This window comes from Haliaeetus leucocephalus, unplaced genomic scaffold (assembly GCF_000737465.1).
Source record: "Haliaeetus leucocephalus isolate CR32 unplaced genomic scaffold, Haliaeetus_leucocephalus-4.0 Scaffold161, whole genome shotgun sequence".
NCBI classification, from domain to species: domain Eukaryota; kingdom Metazoa; phylum Chordata; class Aves; order Accipitriformes; family Accipitridae; genus Haliaeetus; species Haliaeetus leucocephalus.
Genome location: NW_010972597.1, coordinates 1,921,525 through 1,939,139, shown reverse-complemented (window position 1 = coordinate 1,939,139; position 17,615 = coordinate 1,921,525). Strand labels below are relative to the sequence as shown.

General features: G+C 38.5%; 1 protein-coding gene across 4 annotated transcripts in view; it reads left to right on the top strand.

Annotated features, from left to right (window-relative positions):
- CHID1 (chitinase domain containing 1) overlaps positions 1-17,615 on the top strand; it is a 135,135-nt gene that overhangs the window by 60,221 nt on the left and 57,299 nt on the right. The window contains exons 11-12 of one of the 4 annotated variants that reach the window (XR_774047.1): positions 7,871-7,983; positions 9,164-9,241. The exons of the other annotated variants lie outside the window; for them this stretch is intronic. The gene's annotated coding sequence lies outside the window, so the exon portion shown is untranslated. Of the gene's footprint in view, positions 1-7,870; positions 7,984-9,163; positions 9,242-17,615 lie in introns of those variants that run through there. 4 annotated transcript variants of the gene reach the window in all.

Below are 17,615 nucleotides of genomic sequence, written 5' to 3'. Positions count from 1 at the left end.
GTCTGGTGATGGAAACTGTCAACCAAAACCAGCTTTGTCTTAAGAAAACCTATAAAATTTAAGTCAGGAGAAACTAAGGTGCTTGATAAGTGTGAAGTAAATTTAGTCTCTCCTCAGATAAAAAAAAAAAAGCCTTGTACCACCGGTGGTAGTATGTCAAGTTTACAGACAGCCCCACCAATACATTTCAATCAGATCTGAATACCCCTCCAAAAAGGAAGAGTTTTCTTCCTGCTCCTTACCCCTAGAGTCATCCTTGGGAAAATCCATAAAGGGAATATTAAGCGTAAGATATGCTTGGAACCCTATAGATAACAGGCAGCATTTATTTAGCAACTGTATTAAGAATAATTGAAAATCTGTGGTTTTTTAAAGCAAAAATCTGATATTAAATCATGAGCTTGCCTAAAGTAAAACACTGCTAATTTGCAAAGAAACTGTTTGCCATTAGTCTTTTGTGAAATGGTCATTATCAAGCTGCATAATAAAGGAATGATGGCATACATTATTATGTACAGTAAGGTCTTCCAGGATAAGTAATATTTTGTTAGAATCTGTTTTATAGTACCGTAAGAAAGAGATGTATAAATAGGAGTATATTAGGAACATAAAATCTTCAAGTGCATTAGGAGATAGATTTAAGCAGTAGGGAGTCTGTGGCAACAACTGAAACAATTTGTTCTGAAGGACTCCTAGTAATCTTGTACTTGAATAGGAAAAGAAGTGGTCTTTTAGCTGCAGTAAGGAAAAGTAAATGTCTTCAAAAACAGTAGTAGTTTGGGAGCATGGAAAAAATTTTGTTTTCTAGAGCTGACATGGAGCTATTTGTTTCAAATGACATTAATGTGCGTATTTTGACATGTGCTGTTAAGAATTACATTCTAAATAATTTTCCGTTCACTGCAGTTAGTTACTAGAATTCCCTTCCTAGCAACGGACACAAATTAAGATCGCCCTCTCTGCTCTGCTACATGTTGACAGCTTCTCATTTGAAATTAGACTGTTTCTGTTCACATAGATCTGATGGGAAGTTATGTCTGGAGTTTTAATGCTGTTATTTCTGTATATTCTGTGTAGAAAAAACACTGAAGCAGTCTAGTGTAATTCACTCTGATACCTATAGAAGGTTTAAAATTTTAAGAATGGGTTATTTCAGAATATTTTTTTTTTTCCCTACCTCCTTAGTATCCAAATTCCAAAATGTGCTCACAGACCACTAGAGTAGTATTAGCTAATCTAGGTCATGTTTTCTGCTTGGCTGTTTATATTTTGACCACTGTTCTGAATCTTTCTTGCATTCTGACATTGATTTATCTGCTGTTTAAATGTCTCTGTTCCTCCTTGCATGAGTTTGGAAATCTCTGCAATTAAAATATTTTGGCAGCTTTAATTTCTTCGGTATCTGAATTTTAGTAATAAGCACGTTTCTTGAGCTGAAAATTTCTAAGCAGCTGCTGATTTATACAGTAAAACCTTTTTGCTCACATGATAAAAATTTATTTTCAGAGCTTATTTTCACATGAAATTTTCAGCTTGAAATCTTTGTTTTGATTGTTATTAGGAACGAGAAACACATTTTAACATTTAACTATTTTAGCATATTTTACACATAAAGCCTGCAGCTCAAATAATCCACATCCATTGAAAAACTACTGATTCATGAAAATGAGTCCTCAGCTGGCACAAAATCAGACATAAAGGCAAGAAGAGTAATGAGAGAGAGAAGGCTTTTGAAATTAACCTTCCCTCATTTATATAAATGCATAATGTGAAAAATGCTGGTATTTTTATTTATTTAGTACTATTATGTCAGTTTTAAAGCTGATTTTACTTTCTGCAGTCTGTATTCTCTGGTAGCCAGTAATAGGTAAGTTCAACTAGCAATATTTATAGAAATATGGGGAAAAAACCCTTGCAGAAGTAAGTCTGAGTCATATTTTAAGAAAAAAGAAAAGTAGGTTGACTGTTTCTATGCAGGTGTTTGGCCTTGAAGAAAGAAATAAAACCCATGAGATTGTGGTGTAAGTGATAGAATTATATACTTATTTACTGCAAAATGCTCAAATTCTGAATTTAACATCTTTATAAAGCTCCTCATTTCGGTATGCGGAGCAATGCTTCTCTGTATGTAATCTTTCATAGCTGTTAAAGGTTGGAGCATCTTGCCATTTAATACAGTTATCTTTTTAAGGATGCATGAAACCCAGGTAGTTTTAGTATTAGGATATTAGATGTAATGTACATTGTGGATGACCATGTTATAATGCTCTACTGCAATGGCACAAAATGTCCCCAGTTTCCCTTGTTTTCTCTTTCCTTTAGTGTTTTGCCATTTTAATTGTTGTAATGTACAGACTACTTTTCTGTAGCCGTGTTTCCAAGTTTAATAGAATAATAAAGCAATCATTATCAATGGAATCTTTATCTGGAATTATTGTTCCACTATTTTAACAAAAATTAATACCTTCAAATAGTCAGTTTGTCCTGAAGTAGCCATCTAATTTGAGGGATGCATTTGTGACCTTTGACCAGAACCTTTGAATCCCATTGCCTGAAGCTATGCCTTGCCTTTTGCACCTCCATTGAACAGTTTCTATTTATGTTTAAATACAACTTTTATTATTCGAAGTTGAAGCCATCCTTTAAACAATCTGACCTTGTGACATAAGACTTTCCACCTTCAGAATGTTTTTTTGCTGGGACTGTCAGACTGAGGCTTGCATCTTTCACTACTGGCTACTGCCAACATGGTATCTGAGAACAGTGCTGTGTAAATGTTTTCCTTTCCTTTGGCTGTATTTTTGCTAAATCTATATTTCCAGTCAATATGTCTGATAACTAATGGTACTATGCCGGGGGGGAACAAACCCCCCCATCCCTTCCAAAGGAAACTAATACAAGACTAGAACTGTTCTGGAGTTTGGAAAGCAAATGATAGGAATGCTTATTCAAAACAGCCAGGCATCTATGGAGAGAGACCCTTGTTCTTTTGGCTAGCAAGATAAAAATTCAAGGTTGTGTTTCTGAAGGGAAAGCAAAGGAATATGATGGTGAAAAGGCAGAATTTTTAATAGAACTAAAACTGCTCTTTTTCATTTTCTTTCTCAGCTCTGCTGTTGACTTTGCTGTGAAACCTTAACAGTTTATTTAACCTCTTCCCCTTTATTTGAACTATAAGAAAAGCAAACATGTATGTATTTTAGTTCTAGGAGTATTGCAAGTAAGAGATCTGCATTTGAACTTTGACAAATATTGGGATTTTTAGTACATATGAAACAGGTTGGAATTAATTTCAATATGCAGTTTGTGCTTTTTTAGTGATTCTGTATCTAAAATTGAAAAGATCCCACTTAACATAAAAAAACCTGTGGTACATTGTTTAGAGCAATGGTGAATATAGGTAATGCAAAATTCAAGAACGCGGGCAGTAATAGTTTAATAAATATTTGGGTGTCAGCTAGAGATCTTAACTGGGCTATGCTTGTGTTTTGGTTTGGGTTTTTTTGAGGTGTTAGAAGGAACATGTGATCTTTTCACTGAAAGCAAAGATGTGTTTTTCCTTACCCAATAATAGCTCTTCATATTTTCGAGTTTCTTGTATTACTTTAATCATATACATTTAATCAGTTATTTAATGAGTCCTAGGCATTATCTCTTGTTCTTCTTGATTCCTGATTCTTCTGATTTCTCTTAAAGGCCTTTCCTATTACACTCACCTACTGCCTTGTACCCTGCAGCTTCAGACTCTTGCTAGTTGTTTGTCTTCGTTTATTGCTAAATATAATCTTCATGAATGGAGTCGCTTTGCCTTTTCTCTCCAGACAATTTGTCTGGAGAATAGATTTTTGACAGGGAGAATAAAAAGGCAAATGTGGAGTATATTAAACAAGCAAAACCTCCACCAGGATTGCTGTAAAGATGGGGAAAAAAATAATTTATTCTCATGAGAAATAAACTGAGCTTTTGCATCCTAAACATGTTTCATACTAACAGTGGTTCAGGTAAATAATTTCTATCATGCAAGTGACAGTGCAAGAATCATCTCATGAAATGAGCCAGAGAACTCAGCCGTTCTCCAGCCCTCCAGTGGATAACAATTCTGCCCTTTGTTCCCTTCTCTTTATGGTTGCCAGAGCTACTGGGAGAGAATAAATAAAGGGAAGTCATAGAATATTCTGCCTTATTTGATAGCCTGCTAAAGGGGAGCTTTTCTGACCATTTTTTACAGACTTTAAAAGAATGAAGTAAGTTTAGAGTTTGGCAAGTGAGTTGCTTTATTATGGTGGGGTTTTGGACTTTATTAAGAAAAATTCTGGAATATTGTGGAACAAGGGATCTTGGTTTGGATTTTGAAAATGTGTTTTTGAAAATGTTGACATGTGATACTTTCTCATTCTTCACAGTATTAACGTAGCATTTTCCTCCATTATAGCTAAACAAGGAAGGTAATTTTGTAGTGTCCTCTTTGTAGTAGAAAGAGAAGATTGTCTTGAAACTATATGTTCAAGGATGGTCTGGGGGTGTTATAATATTTTCACCTACTTTGAAATGACTTTGAGGAGATTCCAAGTTATTTGTCCTTCCCTGCACCCCCACCCCCTCCCGTTAGTGTACAGAGTAGAAGTTTTGAATGTTGTCCATTCAAGAAAGAATAATCTTTGTCAGAGAAGGAAATACAATACTGTCTTGTAGCGGTACTGGAGGCCCATTGTAATGTTTTTTTCTACGCTGGAAAGAAGTAACAGTCCAATAACACTACCAGTGCTGTAAATCTTGTTATACTGGGCATGTTGTTCTATTTAGGCTTGTTATTTGATGTGCAATTTTTCAGCTATTTATTCAAAATCTTGAATACTTCTACTACATATTTTTAATTTGTATGTTCACCTCGTGGAAAGTTCACCATACCCAAGCATGATCTCTTATCCTACACTGTGCTAAAGCATATTTTTAAAAAGTGATCTGTTTATAATACCAAATTCTACATATTTTACAAACTTTGACACATTGAAATAAGAAGTTCTCAAATAAGAATGCTTCAAGCTGATACCGTGTGTCGCATTCAGAGTGGCTTAAACCTTCTCCCAGTGTTGCAGCACCAAAAAGGGATGTTCCTGGTGCCAGAGCAGGAATTTACCTAACCCAAATAAGGAATCGGAGTTCCCAAAGAAAGTGAATTAGATTAACATCTGAAATTCAACTCAAGTTCTAGTGAGGGGGGCAGAAGAGCATGTTAATCTTAAAATAAATTGGAAATATAAAACAAATATTTGAAGTATTACAGGACTTTTGATCACCTTGACCTGCTTGTATTGAAAAAGAGCTTTATTTTAGGCAAGAACAACTCTAAAAGGAAGCTAAGCAGAGAGGGATGAGGGAGGGATGCTAATCATTTGTAATTGCATAGTAGAAATATAACAACATTTGAAAAGCAGTAAGACTGGCTGAATAACTTGCATAAAATATATTTATTTATTTATTTACCCATGCTATGGCACTGTTAAATTGCAGAATTGTGCTTCCAATTGCTAGGAAATGTAAAATGTATAAAACCAAATTCCAAGTATTCATTAGAGCAGTGTGCAAAAAATGGCTGTTTTGAGAACAGAGCTAAAGTAAATTACATACTGAGACACCAAGGAGCAGTTTTTGAACTAGCAATGAAAAATAATATCTCTTTACAAACTGCTTGAAGTTTCACTGAGTTCTATTTGCTTTTGAGGTGCCTATGCGTGTTTCATACATATTAGTGTTCAAATACATGGTTTGGTTTTACTTTGATAAATTTCATATCTTGAATATTCTACACTCAGTCATCCAGATTATTACTATTTCTCTTAATTTCTTAAGAAATTAAGTTTTATGATTTACATTGTCTCTGCTGATCAGCTTGTCCATGCAGTTGTTCTCTGCAGTGCCTTTTGGATATATAAACCACTTTAAACCAAATTTGACAAAGACTGAAGTTCTCAAAGATATGAAAACTTTTCTGAAAAAAAGTTCTGAAAGGTGGCTTAGAATTGCTGTAAATTATAAATTTGGTTGTGAAGAGAGTAAGCCTTCCTACCATAACCTGGTTGCTGGTTGCCAGAGAATCCATCTAAAGCTCAACTGGGAAAAGTTTGCATTTGATTAGGTAGAGGGAAATCCAGCTAGAGATAGGAAATCAGATTTCATGACTTGTGCTGTGCATGGAATTGCTTTCTAAACTGTAGACCTTGATATTTTGGGGGGGGGAAAGTCGTAGGAAACGTCACTGTTTTCAGTACTTAGGGTCACCTGTCTGCTGTGAACCATGTACTTAGTTGGGCTAGAGTAGGTTATGTCTGTGCATTTCTCACTGTGATTCTTTGGATGTGGATTGCATGGAATATTGCAACAGCTTTTTGACAGGTAGACTTGGCTGGTGGGATGCTTTCTGCTTGACTGTACATAACTTTGGGAAACAGAACCTTATTTGCTTTACACTGACCTGATGCTCAAAAAGATGATAAAAGTGTATCTGCTGTCAATAGCACAGCAAGCAATATTCTGCTGGAAACAAAGTGTGTAAACTTTTATTTTCTTAATACTATTTAAACTGACAAGAGTGATACCCAAATCTGCAAGCCTGTCTAAATGGTAACTGGTGTCAGTAATCACATTTAAGATGACCTCAGAAACCTCCTTTATTAGCTGCTGTATCAGGTAGAGATTTCATCTTTCAATGGCTATCACTAACTTGTTCTGTTTCCTGAGGAAGAGAGTCCTTATATATTACTTCTGTCAGCTCTTCCTGATATCCAAGCTGAGCAGAATTAGTTTATCCACATGGAAGTTTCAACAGTGGCTAAAAATAAAATTTTATTCAGTATTAACAATTCTGCTCAATACAAGCCAAGTTACTTTACAAAGCTGTTTTTAAATTATAAAGCTCGTTGTTAAGGCACTATTACTCTCACGTTTGGGAAGTAGGTCTTTAAAATGGCTTATTTCATAGATGCAGATGTATTTCATAGATGCAGATGTAATATTAGGTAGATATCTAATAATCACTATATTTAAGAGGAAACATTTTAAATTTATGCCTGCCTTTTGTTTTTCTCTTGCATTAGTAGTGCTGGTCTTACTTCATTTTTCTCTCAACGAGCACTAAGTCTTGCTTTTCTCCTTATAGTCTTTCATCTTTAAATCCCACCAAAAACTTAAAAAAACAATTTCTGAATAGAGCAAAAGATTTTTTGCCAGAGTTCTGTCATACAGTATTTGCACTGTAGTAGCATGTAGGAAATCCAGATGTGGACTCCATAAGCAGAGTAGAAATTAAAAATGCACTGTCTCACCCTTAATGATTTCGGTCCTGTATAGGTGCTTCACTAGCCCTAAGTAATCTTTCAGCTTTTTTTGTGATTTTTTTTTTTTTTCCACAAGGTCTCTACCTTTCATAACTGCAAACTGTTAATAGATTTTACATTCCTTAAGGAAAGAATTTGGAAAAAGTAGAGTTTTGGGGGGAAACAAACAAAACAGGAAAAAGAAGACTGGAAAAGGTGTTCTCGTCACATTCAAATCTCAGGTAGATGAAAGGAGTTGTCAGTGAAGAATGGTGCTTAGCTAGGTTACATTTTTTTTTATTTATTAAAGATACTGTTCTCAGAGAACTAAGGCTACTGATGTAGTAGGTAGTTTTCTGGCAAATGAGTAAAAAGTGGTAATTCTATTTGTCTCAGGCTACTGTATTCACCCTTCTTTTTTCCTTCTTCCTTTCAAAACTGTTTGACAGATGCTAAGGTTAATGAATTTTAATTTTAATTTGGCCTTTTCCTTGGGTTGCTGACAGTTCCTTTTACACCACGGGGACCTTTCTTTTCCAACTCACTTCTTGTTTCAGTAAGAAGCAGAGCATCTGATGGAAACTTCTTCGTGAATAAGTGAACTCAACTGGAACACAGCCAAACACTGTCAGAACTGGCTCCCTGAATCCCAGTCCTGTGTTTTACCATGGTATGAGAGATTAGATTCATTAACCTCTCATTAGAAACATGTCAATGCTAAAATCCCACAGTATGCTAGATTCAGTCTATTAGAAATCCCCAAAGGCCAGTTAACGTATAAGAATTAACATTTCTTATTCCAGAAGTTAATAGTAGATTCCTCATTTGGCTCTGTTCCATTTAATTGATACGGTAACTTGTTAGGTGCTTTTTCCTTTAGAATTAGCAGACAGAACTGTTTGATAAAAAAAGCTTTTATCATAGTGGAAATACAAGCACTTGCAGTATAAAAATGTTTATTTAATTATTACATTTTCTACATATGTATATAGAGAGTATTGCATGTATAGAAAATGGTATATATTTTACCTATAACAACACTTGCAAGAGTTATCTCTGTACCAGTGATATCTTAACTTAGACAGCACTTGCTGTTTATGGAAGGATATTAAATCCTATTTGAGCAGATCCATATGCATCCAGATATTAAAGCACTGTGTTTAATTCCAGATAGAGTTCAGAGTATGAGGTGGAATGAAACATCTTTTCCATTGCCTTTTGACCTAAGGAGCTTTCTCCTCTAATGAGAATAAGCACTGCAAAATACTTGAGTAAGACGGAATTCATTCTGCATCAGTCATATTACATAGCTTCTGCTTAAGCCTGATGTGAATGCCAGTTAAAATCCATAAACAAGTAGCAAATGACCCTTTACTAGCAATACATTTTTGTGTGTATTCATCTGCTACTGTGAGCAAAAAGAGAAATTTCCATTTTGTGTGGTTATTATAAGAAGCATGAAATAATGCTTTTGAATCACTTAATGTCATTCCTTGAAATGGAAAACGGTATTTTCAAAGATGGTGCACATTGTTATGCAGAGCTGCGCTTATCAGCCACCATTATTAGGACATTTGGCTGCTATTTCAAAGCAAGTAGGAGTTGAACACAGGGTCATTAGTAGGGAAATGAGAAAGAGACTGGTGGAACCATGCTCTCCCCTGCCTGAGACAGAAACAGGAATAGCCACTAGAAAAAACACAAGATCAAGGGGTTCCTATATCCTTCCCCTGCCAGACAGAAGGCAGTAGCTTAAAGAAAAAGAGTGAATGGAGGCAAGTCCATGCTCAGGATGGCAGGCAAACCCCCTCCTTGCCCACCTCACCTTCCCAGGTGCTTCTGTACAACAGGTATGAGGTTCTGGATGTGGAAGGTCAGTCAATTGATGATATGGATGATGGTCCATCTACACTAGAGATGTTGCCAAGGTAAGAAAGGACTACCCCCCGTTATCACGACCACCTCAGTGAGGAAGAAGAGACGGATTATAGTGTAGGTGACTCCCTTCTGAGGGGAACAGAGGGTCCAATAAGCCAGACTGATCCTCCTCTTAGGGAAGTCTGCTGCCTCCATGGGGCCCGGATTAAGGACATCACTACAAAATTTCCTAGTTTGGTACAGCCCTTGGACTATTACCCATTATTGCTCTTCTATGTGGGTGGTGATGAAGCCACAACACATAGTCGAAGGGCAATCAAAAGAGACTTCAGGGCCCTGAGATGTTTGGTAAGGGAATCCAGAGGACAGGTAGTTTTTTTCCTCTGTCCTTCCAGTTGTGGGCAGTGATACAGAACGAAACAGACAGACCCAGTCTATTAATACATGGCTCTGTGGCTGGTGTCACTGCCACAATTTGGGGTTTTTCAGTCATGGGATAGTCTACATGGCACCAGGCCTGCTTGCGTCAGATGGGATTCACCTTTGCTCATGAGCTAGCGGGGCTGATTGACAGAGCTTTAAACCAGACTTGAAGGGGGCGGGGGACAAGCCATGGGATGACACACCAAGGTTAGAGGGACGGGGTGCTAGCAAGGGCCCTCAGCCTGTTGCTTTGAGACCTGCTGGGTACACTGGAGCACACTTGAAGTCTTACAGAGATGAGACAGGGGCTCCTCAGGTAATAGGAGCCAACAGAGAAACACCGGTGAAATACCTCAAAGGAATTAAGGTTGTTAAGGGAGAAGCCGCTGCCCGAGCATTCACACACCAATCAAGGAGTCACACACAGAGCACCTGAGACTTTAACTGCCAAGACTGGAGTCCCTTCGCAGCCGGCAACTCCAGTAAGCCAGCAGGTGCCCACTTCGACTCCTCACACACACACTCACCCTCAGGTGCAGCTTCTTCCCTCAAGCTTGACCCTAGGTTCCCCGACACAGAATCTCTAATCAAGGCCTTCAAAGTAAAAAGCATAATTCATTCTGTTGATGGTGCACAAATTTAGACAGCTTGAGCTGGGTGCCTCTGGAGAGGGACCCCAAGCACTAGAATCTCTGTGCAATTATACCCTTAAAATCTAAATTCCTGCCCCTCACACCATAGTCTGGTCCAATAGTAATATTTAGGTCTGGGGTCGTCTGTCCCTTTTCTGTTTCTACCTCGGTTCTTTTTAGGCTAGTTGTTACTATGTCTCCTTTTCCTGGCTCAAACTGACTGGGGTGCTTCCGGAATCTTATTCCTCCAATCAGAGAATAGGTCAACATTAAGCAAAAGCATTAAGCAAGCTCTGAGCTCTGCTTTGTCATGAACAACTACTTGTAAGCAGTTAAAGTCCTTAAAGCCCTCCAAAACATATTAACAGCCTCTATAATTTATATACATTCCTGTGCTATGACAGCCTCACAGTCTTTTCCCATTATTGCCACGTGCTGTTTACATCTTGTGCGGGTATGCTCATGTAGCTCCACCTTCCACAACAGTGTGTTGTTCCCCTAGAAAGGTGGCACGGCCAACAGCCCAGCTGAAGTGCCTCTGCACCAATGCACGCGGCATGGGTGACAACAGGAGGAGTCAGAAGCCACCGTGCTCTGGAAAGCTATGATGTACTTGCCATTACTGAAACTTGGTGGGACGAACCCTGTGACTGGAGTGCTGCTGTCAGTGACTACAAGGTGTTCAGAAGGGACAGGCGAGGAAGGAGAGGTGGGGGGTTTGCCCTGATCTAGTTGAAGGGCAACGCGATCTAGATGAAGATGTCCTTGCTCATTGCAGGGGAGTTCAACTAGGTGACCTTTAAAGGTCTCTTCCAATGCAAACCATTCTATGATTCTATGAAATGCCTTGAAAGGAACATGTTTAAAAGTCAGTGGGGCTGGTGTGGTTTTGCTGGACCAAAGTATTAATGTGCATATGGCATTCATTAGTACACGCATGCTTTAGTCTATGCGAACTCAGTTGTTCTGTGAAACATGCTGCTGTGCATAACCCATATAGATCATTAAATGAAAATTTAATTTCCATAGCCAGCTGAGGAATTTAAGACCTAAATGTACTTTGTATCCTAGCTTTGTGTCCTGGATTCAGCTGGGATAGTTAATTTTCACAAGAACCCTGTGAGGGGGCACAGCCAGGACAGCTGACCTGAACTAGCCAAGGGGATATTCCATGCTGGCTGGCGGGAGGAGGGATCGCAGCTCAGGAATGGGCTAAGCATCAGGTTCTGGTGGTGAGCAATTGCATTGTGCATCACTTGCTTTATACATTCTTTTATTAGTAGTATTGTTATTATTACTACTTCTTTCCTTGTGTTGTCCTATTAAACTGTCCTTATCTCGACCCACAAGTTTTTACCTTTTTCTTCCGATTCTCCTCGCCATCCCACTGGGGCAGGGGGAGGAGTGAGCAAGTGGCCACATGGTGCTTAGTTGCTGGCTGGGTGTAAACCGTGATGCTTTGATTCAGAGATTGCTGCTAATAAGAGCAGACTTAATTGGTCTCTTACCTCCTGTATTAACAAAAAGGGAATCCAAAATATGTAAGTTGGTTGCAGAAGATGTAAAGCAAATCAATTCCACAGATTCACTTTATTTTCCATTGTTTCTGGCATTAATCCTACAGCACTTCAGATAATTTCAACCACACACCTTAGGCAGGATATGATAAGGTTGTACTTTTTTGGTGATGTAGTCTATTCAAGACCTCTGCTAAACAAAAAGGGAGATGAAAGTGGCATCCCAGGACATTTCATTTCCATTGAAATTGCTAAACAACCTTAAATACCATTTTATGTTTTCTGTTAACAAAGTTTCACTACTACAGAGCAGCAGAGAGCAAAAGAGACAGTATATCACACTGGAAGTATATTGTTTTTATAGTCCAAACTAAGACATGGAAAGTAGTCATCTTAAAAAACCACATGTGAAACTTGTTTGATAAGTCATTTATAAAATGGCTGGGGAAGCTTGAATTTGCATTTATTGGCTTGTATCACTCTTGAAGCCTATTTTATAAAATAAGCAGACAGATTTCTGTGGAGCCAAGTTTAGGTGTTAAGACTGATTTTTGTATTTGGGGTTCATGGGATTTTTCAGAATCATAAAGAAATAAAATAAGAAACAGCAAAACCCTGATAAGAATCAAAACCAGGCATTTTTTTAATCAATGAGGGCCTCCTGTCTTGGTTTGCAAAGTGAAGTGAAATTTTTAGTTTCAAAGACATGCTCAGATCATTGGGGTGCTTGGTTCTTTGAAGTAACTGGTATGTAGGTATATAGAATCATAGAATCATTTAGGTTGGAAAAGACCCTTGAGATCATAGAGTCCAACCATAAACCTAACACTGCCAAGTCCAGCACTAAACCATGTCCCTAAGCACCATGTCTACATGATTGATGCATTTAATTAGCCCTTAGGTGTGGAGGTAGACATACAAGTTTTGACATAGAATTCATAATTTGTTTATTTAAACATGAATGAGGTGGCAGAACAATCTTTTAAAGGCACTGAGGGTGGTTTTTTTGCCTGTAGCAAGCTCATCAGACTGCTCTAGACATTTCAGCATTACTCACAGGATTTCACTGTGCCAAGAAGTATTTCTGACATTTCCAGTTAAGTTAAAAAATGAAACTTCAAACAGATGTTGTTTTTGAAAGAAGGCAAAGAAATGTAGGACAATGTAGACTTTCAAAGTTTTGACTAAGGTGATTAAACACTACTGATGTGTAATTATTTTCATTCCCACCTTTTGATAAACAGATATATTTTTGCTTGTCCATGAGCACTCTTTTTGTCCCTGGTTGTCTAGGGGAATGTGACATCTTCACCATAAATTCATGTCTCAAGACAGCCTTTTCTTTTTGTGTTCATGTTCAGATAAAAAGCTCTCCATGACTCACTCAGTGCCTCATATTCATCAGATCTGTGAATACTGTTAGGAGAATCAGGTTTTTACTGGGATTGGCATGTTTTGTATGCTGGTAATGCTTAACTTCCCTGTGACAGTCAGCTCTGAGACAGCTGAGAGTCTTGGCACGTCTTCTTGGGGTTACGGCATGGATGGGAGCAAACCAGCAGGCACTGAATGTAGAATAGGATGAAGTAAGAACAACAGAAGGGAATGATGTGAGATTATGTCAGTACTTCAGTATCCATTAATAGAATTTATGGAGTGCTGTTTACCAAGCATTGGTACAACTGATGGCACACTTGGCACTTTCTAGTGTGTTGCATCATTGTATTTCAGTAAGTCTTTTGGCCACTGACGCCTGGTCCCAGAGGTTACGTTGGTCTCCTTCTGGATGTCAGTCTTGCAATTGTGTGTGTTTTAGTCATGTTGGAACAAGACCACTGCAGTAGGGTGTATCTTTGGAAGGGCAAGACTGAATCAACTATCTGAATGGAAAACATAGAAGTAGTGGATTTATGGGAGTGTTTTCCACAGGAATTAAATATATCAGCATCACTTGAAAAATAGGTTTTTAAAATACAAAAGGATAGCCGTTATAGTTTCTGGAAGAGTAAACTTGATCTTTTGCTTGCCAGACTTGTTTGAAAGAGGTATGTTACAAGTAATAATTTCATTTGTATTTGGCCATTTTTTTTTTCTTCTTTTAGAAAGCATCTGATAAATTGCCTCAAAAGATCATAAAGATACATAGTGGTAGAGAAGTTAAACTGTCCTTGTTATGTATAGTGGCAGCCATCAAGGTAATAACAAAATGATCAATGTATGGAATAAGAAGTTATTAGCAGCATGATTTCTTTAAAATACTTTTTAAAAAAATGCTTGAGTGATTCCAGAATCACGCTTAGTAGAGAAGAAATGTTTTAAATATAGATCTTCCAATTACACACTGTTGTCAGTATAATTTTAGGGTTTTGTTGTCAATTTAAACTAATGTTTTATTTTGAAGAGGTGGATGTTAGAATATTAAAAGTTTGGGCTGTATTTAGAGTTAAGATATTAGAGAAGCTTTCTTCAAAGAAAATGCAGGGCAGGAATTCAGTTTATTTTATAGATTTTGTCAAACAACACAGGGTTGATTTCTGCAGCAGAAATTGCACCTGTCTCAACACAGCAAAGTACAAAAATACATCTCAGTTGCGTTGGTTCTTGAGACATGTTTGGGTTCTATTGTGCACAACCTAGAGAATTCTTTGTTCAGTAGTTTGGTGTTTGTAGTGGGGATTTTCTTGGGTGGATTTGTTTTGTTTTGCTTTGTTTTAAGGGTAACTTTGCTATTATTCTTTACAAAAAGCCAGGAAACTTTTCCCTAGAATGTTAAACCCAAGAGCAGCTGTAGAATAGCTATAAAGGAACAGGTCTCTTCTGTCTGCTGGTGGTTCTTTGTTGCATGTGTGCTTTTCAATATGTGGAATTCCTGACCTGCACGATTTTAAAGTCACCTGTGAGATGTGCCTTTGTATGCCCAAGTGGAACTACCATAAGATTTGTGATGAGTTTTAATTCAAGAGATTTCTGCTTTCTCTGGTGCTAAATACCAGAGGTAATGTAGCATATTGCTTAAAAATAATGACATATAAAAATCATACTTGTCCACACTTTAATATTACTTGTCTACTTTTATGTACAAATAGAAACCTTGGCTTACTTCGTAACTTTCTAGAAAATGCAGTTTACCAGGAGCTTCCATGGGGCCTGAAAAGCAAAGCTGCTTTCTGCTCTGTTTAACCCCAGCCAGCAACTAAGCACCACGCAGCCGCTCACTCACTTCCTCCCCACCCGGTGGGATGGGGGAGAGAATCGGGGAAAAAAAGTAAAACTCATGGGTTGAGATAAGAACAGTTTAATAGAACAGAAAAGAAGAAACTAATAATGATAATAATAAAATGATAATAGTAATAATAAAAGTATTGGAATATACAAGTGATGCACAATGCAATTGCTCACCACCCGCCAACCAATGCCCAGTTAGTCCCCAAGCAGCGATCCCCCACCCTCACTCCCCCTAGTTTATATACTAGACGTGATGTCACATGGTATGGAATACCCCATTGGCCAGTTTTGGTCAGCTACCCTGGCTGTGTCCCCTCCCAACTTCTCATGCCCCTTCAGCCTTCTTGCTAGCAGGTCAGGAGAAGCTGAAAATATCCTTAACTTTAGACTAAACATTACTTAGCAACAACTGAAAAGATCAGTGTGTTATCAACATTCTTCTCATACCTAACTCAAAAACACAGCACTATACCAGCTACTAGGAAGACAATTAACTCTATCCCAGCTGAAACCAGGACACACTCACACAGAGTATCCTGTGGCATTATGTGGGCAGTGTTTTTTTCCCAGGGTTGACATGATTATGTATATTGTTCTGAATGTGTTCATTTGCAGACATGTGCTGCATTTCGAAGTGAAATTTTCTAAAGCTCCTTGAGATTTGGTGTTGAATGACATTATTGCTAATACAGTTTTAAGGACCTTAAGTCTCCAAAGTCTTTAACTGTAAACACCTGCTGGTGCTCTACTCCTGTATTTTTGGCACTGAAGAGATACTTTTGAAGTTGATGTGCTTCTCTGTTGGATTTTAGAGGTTTAGGTTTTTTTCCTTTTTTCATATGAAACAAACTAATGTACCACTGATTAATACATAACTTGTTTCTTAAATTGCAGTGAGTATTCTCACAAGGGGCAGTGTCTACTAGTGATACACTTAAAAAGATGCAGTAAATGTCTGGGTTCCTTAATGCATTCTGTAAAAAAAAAAAAAAAAAAAAAAAAAAAAAAAATTGCCAGTTTTCTACTGCTTCATCTTCAGGGAGTTAGGTCTCCATTACACACAGTATATTTTGTTAAGAGGCCAACTGAAAATGCAAGGAAGTTGTTCCTGACCTCTCTGCTCAGTCACAGTTCAGCTTTAATTTTATATTCTTTCAGCTCCAGATAGCTTGAACTCCTAGATCTAGCACAGATGGCAACACATGCTGATGAAATTTGCCATGACCTCTGAATATCATGGGACCACATAATTTTCTTTCTCCTTCTAGCACCTCTTTCTTTTAGTGGCACTTTGTTGCAGCTAGAAGGTTCTTTAACTGATGATAGTGAAACAATGAGCAGTGTAATTTGGTGAAGGTATAGGTTGCTGATCATACATTGTATCAGCTGTTATTAATTTCCATGCGAGCTGTTTCTGCTTTACATGTGAGTGGGCATCACAACCCCTTATATAACAAATATTTTGAAAGGTTTGCGAAAGAAGAGTTGTCCTTTGGAAATATCTTTTTAGTTTAAACAGTTGTCAGATCAATGTTTTCTTTACATACATACTCTCCTAAGTATTAGGCAAGCCTAGAACATATTGATTGTAGAATCATAGACTCATTTAGGTTGGAGAAGACCTTCAAGATCATCGAGTCCAACCATCATCCATGCCCACTAAACCACGTTATGGAGTACCCTGTCTATGTGCTTTTTGAATACCTCCAGGGCTGGTGACTCAACCACTTCCCTCGGCAGCCTATTCCAATGTCTGACAACCCTCTCGGTAAAAAATTTTTTTCCTAATATCTAACCTAAATCTCCCTTGCCGCAACTTGAGGCCATTTCCTCTCATCCTATCTCCAGCCACCTGACAGAAGAGACCATCACCCACCTCACTACAACCCCCCTTCAGGTAGTTGTAGAGAGTGATAAGGTCTCCCCTCAGCCTCCTCTTCCCTAGACTAAACAGCCCCAGCTCCCTCAGCCGCTCCTCATAAGACTTATGCTCCAGGCCCCTCACCAACTTGGTTGCCCTTCTCTGGACACGCTCCAGCAACTCAATGTCTTTCCTGTAGTGAGGGGCCCAAAACTGAACACAGTACTTGAGGTGCAGCCTCATCGGTGCCATATACAGGGGAACAATCACCTCCCTGCTCCTGCTGGCCACACTATTTCTGATACAAGCCCAGATGCCATTGGCTTTCTTGGCCACCTGGGCACACTGCTGGCTCATATTCAGCTGGCTGTCAACCAGCACCCCCAGGTCTTTCTCTGCTGGGCAGCTTTCCAGCCACTTCTCCCCAAGCCTGTAGCACTGCATGGGGTTGTTGTGACCCAAGTGCAGGACCCGGCACTTGGCCTTGTTGAACTTCCTACGACTGGCCTCAGCCCATCGATCCAGCCTGTCCAGATCTCTCTGTAGAGCCTCCCTACCCTCAAGCAGATCGACCCTACCTCCCAACTTGGTGTCGTCTGCAAGCTTGCTGAGGGTGCACTCAATCCCCTCATCCAAATCATTGATAAAGATATTAAACAGAACTGGCCCCAATACTGAGCCCTGGGGAACACCACTTGTGACCTGTTGCCAACTGGATTTCACCCCATTCACTATAACCCTCTGGGCTCGTCCATCCAGCTAGCTT